This window comes from Arachis hypogaea, chromosome 10 (assembly GCF_003086295.3).
Source record: "Arachis hypogaea cultivar Tifrunner chromosome 10, arahy.Tifrunner.gnm2.J5K5, whole genome shotgun sequence".
Lineage (NCBI taxonomy): Eukaryota > Viridiplantae > Streptophyta > Magnoliopsida > Fabales > Fabaceae > Arachis > Arachis hypogaea.
In genome coordinates, this window is record NC_092045.1 from 51641701 (window position 1) to 51651129 (window position 9429).

A 9429-nucleotide genomic window follows, 5' to 3' on the forward strand; every position below is an offset into this window, starting at 1 on the left:
AAGGACCTGACGAGGTCCTAATAAGATGGATTGCTATAAAATAACTTAAAGACTGACCGACGTAAAGAAGTCGGATCAGTCGCAATAACCAAAAGTTATCAGTAAATCCCTGGAAAGAGGTCTGGCCAGCCCTATAAAAGAGGATTACTATAACTCAGAAGGGCCCGACATGACAAAGTCGGCCCAAAGCATAAAAGTTATAAAAGTAGTCCCTGAAAGAGAACTGAACAAGGTCAAAGAAAGAGGATTACAAAAATAACTCAGAAGGGCCCGACATGACAAAGTCGGCCCAAAGCATAAAAGTTGTAAAAGTAATCCCTGAAAGAGACCTGAACAAGGTGCAAGAAAGAGGATTTCAAAAATAACTCAGAAGGGCCCGACATGACAAAGTTGGCGCAAAGCATAAAAGTTATAAAAGTAATCCCTGAAAGAAACCGGGATAAGGTCCAAGAAAGAGGATTATAAAAATAACTCAAAAAGGCCCGACATGACAAAGTCGGCCCAAAGCATAAAAGTTATAAAAGTAATCCCTGAAAGAGACCTGAACAAGGTCCAAGAAAGAGGATTACAAAAATAACTTAGAAGGCCCTGACATGATAAAGTCGGCCTAAAAGCGTAAAAGTTATAAATGTAATCCCTGAAAGAGACCTGAACAAGGTGCAAGAAAGAGGATTACATAAATAGCTCAGAAGGGCCCGACATGACAAAGTCGGCCCAAAGCGTAAAGTTATAAAAGTAATCGCTGAAAGAGGCCTGAACAAGGTCCAAGAAAGAGCATTACAGAAATAACTTAGAAGGGCCCGACATGACAAAGTCAGTCCAAAACATAAAGCTACAAAGTAATCCCTGAAAGAGACCTGAACAAGGTCCAAAAAAGAGGATTACTAACAATAACTTGGACAAGACCGATGTAACAAAATCGGCGATCTCATCGTTATACAAAGAAATTCCTAACAAAGACCTGAACAAGGTTCGAGCGAAACGAATTGCTAGAAATAGCATCAGGCAAAGGAATCAAGCCAATCCAAAGAGGTCAGACAACGAAAAGTTCCAAACCCCCAAAAAACCAAAAGGTATCAAGATAAGTGCAGACAGGCATGAAATAAAAACTACCAGTTATAATAATAGCAAGTTTTAAAGGCCACCAAAACCGACCCCGAAAGCTTGGAAACTACTTTGTTTTTTCGAAAATAAAGTTGCTAAACAAGCAACCAAAAAGAGTGTCAACAGTCAGCAAACACCATTTACAAATAAAAAAGTTCAAAGCCCACAGACAGGGCCATACGCCAAATACATCGAGAATATCTAAAGATGATCCAGAGGCTTCCTAGTAGCTGCATCAACATGGGGCGAATGAGGGAGAGTTTAGAGAGGCACAACATCCACTATCCCATCCTCTCGATTCAAGATTTGACAGTCAAGTTCTGACTTAATTCCGGCTGAAGGAGCTGAAGAAGTCGGCATAACAGAATTCTTGGCGGTGGGCACAGGAGGAGGCTCAGCATCATCATCATCAAGGTCGTCAGGGACAATCTTACCGTCGCTCACAAGGGGGTAAGGTCGAGCTCGGGTGCAAGAACCTGAACCTGTTCCTTTAAGTTCTCATAAGCAGCAGTCACGCTGCCCACAAGGTGACCCTGGAGCTCGGCATAATCATCTCGGGCAATCTCCAATTAACCCCTGAGACGCACCACTTCTCTGTAGGCCAAGACATAGCTCTCCTTGTGCTTCAGTACAGTGTCTTCGACCAACTTCACAGAAGCCGCCAAAGCCACAGAACTAACCTTTTCTCCCTCTAATTCTTTCTCCAACTTCGCCAACTTTACCTCCAACTCCTCCTTCGAACCTTTATCCTATCAAACTCCGACTTAGCCTCCATCATAAAAGATTTTGTAGCATGAACCGGGATACCCTGAGCAGTTCGAAAAAGAGCCGCACCCATGTGAGCCATCTTCACACAACTTTTAGTTATGAATTCCAGGTGATGAAGAATGGACACATCATCCATTGAAAGACCTTCGTAGGGGGCAATCTGCTGGTCAACAAACTTGACGACATCAAAATCAGTGGCATCAAAGTTAAAGGGCTCAGATGTTTATTTCTTTTTTGAAGGAAGAGTGCCAGAAGCAGCAGCTGAAGTTTGGGGAGGGTCAGCCAGACGAACCCGAGGAGTAGGGATCACCCTCCTCGGCACAGGTGAGCTCGGCACGAACGGCTTCACCTGAACCTGAGAAGATCCCTCTCCTAACGCTTTGGCCGATATGTTTTGAGCAGTAGCAGCCTTCCTTGCCTTTTTGAAGGCCTTCATGGAGTCATTATTTTTGGACATCTCTGAAAAAACAGAATCAACCACAGTAAAGGGTTACAATCGCAAAATTAGAAGAGTAAAGCTAAAAAAGGAAGGGAAAAACAAGTCAGACAATACCCAACGTAGTCCGGACCAGGGAAGGGTTCCCCAGAAACCTTTTTGTATCAAGGTGAGGAGGTTCCCCCTATAGGTCATCTAGAACAACCACAAAAGCTCGCTCAACCCCGTCAAGCATATCCCATGAATAATGAGACACAGTCACATTCTTTTGCCATTCCATAGGAAAAGCAGGCTCATCATTTTCATCAAGAAAAAAGGGGCGGGCCCCCTCAACAGCTCGAACTCTAATGAAATAGTTCTTAAAGTCCGTAAAGGACTCGTCATACATAGCAAAAACTTTATGTCTCTGGGCGGATCTAAAGGAAACCCAAGAAGCATTCTTTTGGAGAAGCCCCAGGCTTGGCCGAAACGAAAAGATAAAGAAGAGAGTCTGAGAAGGTTTGATGCCTAATTCATGACAAAGCAACTGAAAAATCTTGATAAAACCTCAGGAATTCGGATAGAGCTGGGACGGGGCAACGTTACACGACCACAACAAATCGGTCTCAAAATCAGTAAAAGGAAAAGTAATGTTCAAGTGGCTGAAGAAATATTCATAGGCGTAGAAGAACGGTCGCTCCCCCTCGATCGAAGTCGGAAAGCAAACCCTCTCGTCAGATTCAGGCACTACAAGCTCATAATTCCTTTCCTGGGCAGCGCTACCACAAACCCTATGATGTTTTCTTCAGCTCTACACAAAACTCAGCATCCACCACAGAAACACATATTAAGACAAGGGAGTCCAACAAGTCGGACATCCCCTCAGGAACTTTAGAAGACTCCTCTACAATATTTTTGCGAGAAGACATGGCCAACTAGTCATACAATAAAAAAAAGATGGATTACTAAAACTACTCGAAGTACTAATCAAACACCTCGGGCAAGTTGACGTTTAGGATTTTTGCTAGTAAAGAATTTTATAAAAATAGTTGCGTTGTGGATATAGATTCTAAACCAACAGAAATCCCTTCGTGCAAACGTTTTGGTTGTCACAAGTAACAAACCCCTTTAAAATTGATAACCGAGTATTTAAATCTTGGGTCGTCTTCTCAAGGAATTGCAGGGAGGTATGTTCTTATATTGGTTATGAGTTTGTAAATTGGGGGTTTTAAGAATGAGGAACAATTATGATGAATGACAAGTAAAATAAATAATTGACTGTAAAATAAACTCTTGGCAAGGTATGAGAACTGGAAGTCCTGTCCTAGTTATCCTTACCAATTGTGATGAGAATTCGATTTTTCTCCCACTTTGTTAACATCAACTATGAAGGTAAGTCAAGTGAATGAATTATTCGAATCCTCAAGTCCCAGTCTTTCCTTAGGAAAAGTTAGAGTTATTGGATCTCGAATCAATTCTTGAAGAATTCCAATTTTCAGTTAACAATGAGTTTGATAACTCAAGAGTTACCAATTAATCAACCAAAGCCAAAAGGGAATAAAACCTACTTGAATGAATATAATTGGATAGAGCCAAAGCATCCATAACATATAAATCTGAAAAATCTCAAATTATATTAAATAAAAATGTCAATTCTAACATGGACAATATCATCAACCAATTGGGCAACATCAATCAAACACAAATAAAAATATCAGAGTAAATCAAAGTAAAAGAGAAACATAAATTATTGAACCTGGTGTGAAGAAACAATCCTAATCCTAAATCCTAAGAGAGAGGAGAGAACCTCTCTCTTTAAAAACTACATCTAATCCTAAAATTATGAATTATGAAAGCATAATCTGAATGGATTCATTCTCCCACTTTATAACCTCTGTCTATGCCTTCTGGACTTGGATTTGGGCCAAAAAGGGCTTCAGAATCTGCAATGAGCATTTTCTGCAATTTTGGTGCGTGGCCTCTGTCCCGCGTCCGCGTGGGTCACGCGGTTGCGTCAATTAGAGTTTTCTTGTCGCGCGTCGCGTCAGTCATGCGCGCGTCGCTTCTCTTCGCGCTTGGCATGCGGCCGTGTCGTCCATGCGGTCGCGTCGCTCCAGTTTCTTCACAAACTCCATTTTATGCTTCCTTCCATTTTTGCATGCTTCCTTTCCATCCTCTGAGCCATTCATGCCCTATAATATCTGAAAACACTTAACACACATATCAAGGCATCTAATGGTAATAAGAAGGATTAAAGATAGAACTTAAGGCCAAAGAAGATTTTTCAATCAAAGCACATAAGTTTAGGAAGGAAATATAAATGCATGCTAATTATATGAATAAGGGTAAAGACATGATAAAACCACACAATTAAACACATTGTAAACATAAAATAATGGTTACAACCTCCCCACACTTAAAATTAGCATGTCCTCATGCTAAACTCAAGGAAAATAAATGAGTAGGAAGGCAGACTCATGCAATGCACCTATGAATGTGAATGCAACTACATGCTAAAATGATTCTACCTACTTGGAGAAAAAGTAAATAAATCTTTTAAGAATAAATATGAACTGGATTTCACTAATTCAAATCACAAAATACAATATAAATATCTTACAAGAAGAAGATAGCTCATAAAAGCAGGGAAAATAGAATTAAGCACTGAACCCTTACTAGTAGTGTATACCATTCTAACTCTTAAGTGTCTAGGGTCAATTCTCTCAATTCTCTACTTATCTTGCTTTCTATAGCTTGCTCTTCATCTAACAATCAACAAAAATTTAATGCACCAATACACAAATCAAGAGGTCTTTTAAGGGTTGTAATGGGGTTAGGGTCAAGGTAGGATTGTATTGGCCAAGTGGACTAAAATTTGAATCCTTAATTAACATAAACTTTCCACCTAACTCAAGACAATCCATTTAATTAAAATACAAAATCTAACTTCCCATCAACTGTGTTTACTACATATTTATGCATTCCATGTTTTGAGTACAGCTCATATGCATTGATTTCGCTTATTTATTTTGGGGCATTTTGTCCCCTTTTTATTACTTGCTTTTTTTTATTCTTCTCAATGCATATGATTAAGGTTTTGAATGTATAAACATGTTCTTAACATTTTTCATATTTCACACAAGTCTAACATACTCAATTCCCAAACCAAACGTTTCCAAACACACTTTTCCCCATACTTAATTCATGAGCATTCTCCACTAGTCTAAGCTAATCAAGGATTCAAATTAGGGACATTATTGTTTTTTCGCTTAGAGTTAGTGATGAGCTAAAGTAAAGAACAAGGGGGTAAAATAGGCTCAACATGGGTTTGCAAAGGATAATAAAAGGTAAGACCATAAGGGTATGTAAGCTCAGTGAAACAAGGCCTCAATCATATAAGTGCATGCATACATCAAATAATGGAAATATAGAATTAAGCAAAACAAAGATCACAATTTTAGAGAGAGAAACACACACCAAAAATAAAATATTGGTTGATAAAATGCAACCAATCAAATAGGCTTAAAATCTCGCTGGTTTTGTGTGTTCGAGCTCTAAGCTATGTTCCAAAATAATATTTCTTCAAACAAGTTTTCAAAAAGTTTTATTCAAATTAGTGAAATACTATAAAAATTTCTTGAAAAAGAAAATATTACTTTAACCAAGTGGTAAAATATGCACACAAAAAATAAACATGCAATCAAACATGCAAATGCAACAATGAAAAATTGAAATTGGTGTTGAGAAGGGACAACTAACCCGTAGAGATCGGTATTGACCTCCCCACACTTAAAGATTGCACCGTCCCTCGGTGCATGCTGAGATGTGCAGGTGGATGAGGGTTGTAGTTCCTCAGCTAGTGCTCTTTTGTGTTCCTTCCTTGCCGGTGGTTTGGGGGTAGCTTTCTCTCTTTACCCTTCTTGTTGGCCATCCTGAAAGAGGAAAAAAGGAAAGTAACAAGTAAAGCTAGGGGATCCAGCAAGGAAGAGAGCGAGAAATATGGTAATCAATGCATAGTAAAGAAGAATGATGTTAACACATGGTCATGACTACATGGTGAAAAGTCATCATGGAAATATAGTAAGTGCATGTGATGACAGTTAAATGCAACATGTTTATTGGCATGCTTGCAAAGGCATGAGTAGCATAGATCAAGCATTCAATGTCCAAGTTAGATTACCAAGTCTTTCAAACTAACAATCATGTTTGTAATAACAATTATATTTAATTAATAAAAATATAAAAAGGATTTTGTGAAAAGCAAGCATTAATAGTAATAGATTAAAAGAATTTTTAAAAAATAGTGCACAATGTCATACGGGCGTTTTCACAAACACATAGTATGGCATGGTAAATAAGCTATTTGAAAGTATTAAATTGAACATGCAAGCATCCCTTTAAAAAGTAATATATAATTATCAATAATCCACAAAAATATAGAAAAAAAATAATGACCCAAATAATTCCAACACCAATGAAAATAATGCAATGAATGAAAGTATGCAATTAAGTAAAAGAAAATGAAAGATAAGAGAAATGAGAAGGGAAAGAAGGGAAGAAGAAGTAAGTAAGAAAAGGAGGGAGGAAAAATTAGGATTGGGGGAAAGAAAGATAAAATATTTTGGCATATTAGGTTAAGGTGTGCGACGCTGGCGACGCGGTCGCGAGGGTGACGCGGCCGCGTGCGTGCGCAATAAGGTCAGGCGACGCAGACGTGTGGGGTCACGCGATTTGCGTCACTTGATTTGTCCTAGTGCCGCGAGTCAGCTCGCTTCGCACAACTCTCTGTTTGAATTGCATTTTGCCAAAAATCGGGTGACGGGGGTCGCCTGGGTGACGTGATCGCGCGGATGGCCATTTTTGAAAGACGACGCGTCGCGTGGGGCATTGTTCGCATTGGGATGGCTTGGGCTTCTAGCATGAATCCAGCCTAATTCTAGCACAACTTTCGGCCATGCACCTTTTTTGACGTCATTTTCATGCACGCGGCCGCGTGGGGACGCGGTTGCCGTGGGAGGCCAAAGTTCCACATGACGCGGTCGCGTGAGCGACGCGGTCATGTGGGGTCGAATTATGCTAATGGCGCGCCTCCAGCCACGCTCTCACGTGACTCTCTGTTCAATTTATTCTTTTTCAAAACGCACTGTGATGCGGCCGTTATTGACGCGCTCGGCGTCGCATATGGTTTTTTTTATTATGCAGTATGCAGAGTGCAATGCTTTAATATATGCTATGCATGATTCAGGTTCAATAAAAAAATTCAAAACAAACAAAACATATTAGAATTAAAACTGAAAGGACGATTATACATGGTGGGTTGTCTCCCACCTAGACTTTTATAAAGTCTTAAGTTGGACATTTGGCGAGCCCTTGTCATGTGGTCTTGCTTGTACTGATCCAGGAATCTCCACCAATGTTTGCAAATCCAATATCCTCCAGGATCCCAAATCTTGTTTCTTCACCCGTCTTCAAGTTGATTATCATGATTCCATCTGGGTAGTTCAGCTTTAGAATTCTCACTGAAGCGTCCAAACAACTTCCTAGACCCATTCAGTTGAGCTTTACACCAACCTTTGTGTTTAAATTTTGAGCACACAACCATGTTGAACTTGCTTGACAACTTCTACCATGAACCATCTCCCTCTTATGCTTAATGTCACAAAGAGCTCTAAGTTGACCATCCGTCTCCAGTAGCCCATATTCAAGTGGGATTAGAAAGCTAAGGGATATGAATTTTACCCACTTGAATGTTGTGAAGGATGATGGCAACTTAGGGGGAGGGGTTTTTAATGAACTTGCAAGCTCCACTCCTTTGTGTTCTTCTTTTACAACTACCACCTCTTTGCAAGCTTCTTCAATATCAACCTCTTCCTCTTGGTAGCTCTCTTCCACTTCAATCTCTTCTTCATTATTCACTAAGGGTATGGGGGTTATGCTTTTTCTTCTTGAATCTCCATCTCTTGATCAACCTCTTCGAAGTTTTCAACCATGATATGCCTTGGAGGTTGTACACCCTCCTGAACAACAAATTCAAACTCCTTAGAAGAGGTTTCTGTGACTTGAGGTTCACGTGGAGGTTCTGCATCTCCTAAATCTTCAACCAGTTCTTCCTCTGCAACTATTATGGCTTTCTCTACTTGTTCCAGTATAAAGTCTTGCTCCTTATTATCCACTGGAGTCTCTAGTGTCTCCATCATGCTATGTTCTTCATTGGATTCTCCATATGGGTCATGGGAGTCTGTTGGATGTCTGAACGTCTGGAAGATAATTTATTTATTGCTTGCCCCAGTTGATAAAGTGTTGCATGAAATTGATCTGCTGTTTCCTTGAAATGATCCCTTGACTCTTGTTCCTCCTTGACGATTACCTTTCCATGACAACTCCTTCAAGTACTCCTTCATCTTCAAGGGTCTCTTCTACCTTCACGTTTAGTGCCTCCTCTAGCTCCTTATGAAGTATGGATTCTTCCAGACGATCCTCTCTCTCTTGTTCCATATCAATAGCATAATTGGGATCATCTTGCTCTTGGATTGATAGATGTGGGTACTCTTCCATGGATGTGATGATAGGATGGGTGGATTATTATGCGGTTGAGATGGAAGTGCATTGGAGCTTGAGGTTGAATATTGATGGTATTCAGTGGTCCGATTTGGGTGGCGAGGGCTTGTAGAGTTTAGATCGGTAAATGCTTTCTCCAAAGGGGGTTTGTGGTGGATGGGAGGTTTCATTTGTTGGGAGAAAGGGTTCATGGTAGGAAGGTGATTTATCTTGATAAGGATATGGAGATGGTGAATATTGAGGTGGTGGTTCTAAGTATGGCTCGTAGTGGTTGGTGTGGTGGATAAGGATTAGGTCATATGGAGGTATTTGGTGGAAAGAGGCTTGTGAGTACGGTGGTCCAAAGTCATGTTGAGGATATCTATCATTTTGGTATGCATTACAGAATGGTCTTCGTCCATGATATCTTGGAAGGTGTTGTTGCCTAAAGGGTTGATCAGATCCTCTTGGCTCCGTCCATCTTTGATTGCTTTGACCTTGATGCATATTCTTGTTCTCATTATAGTGTCTATTCCTAACAAGAACATTGGAATCAAAATTGAAGCCAGAGGGGTGAGAATTCATAATAGTAAAAAAAAGTAGAA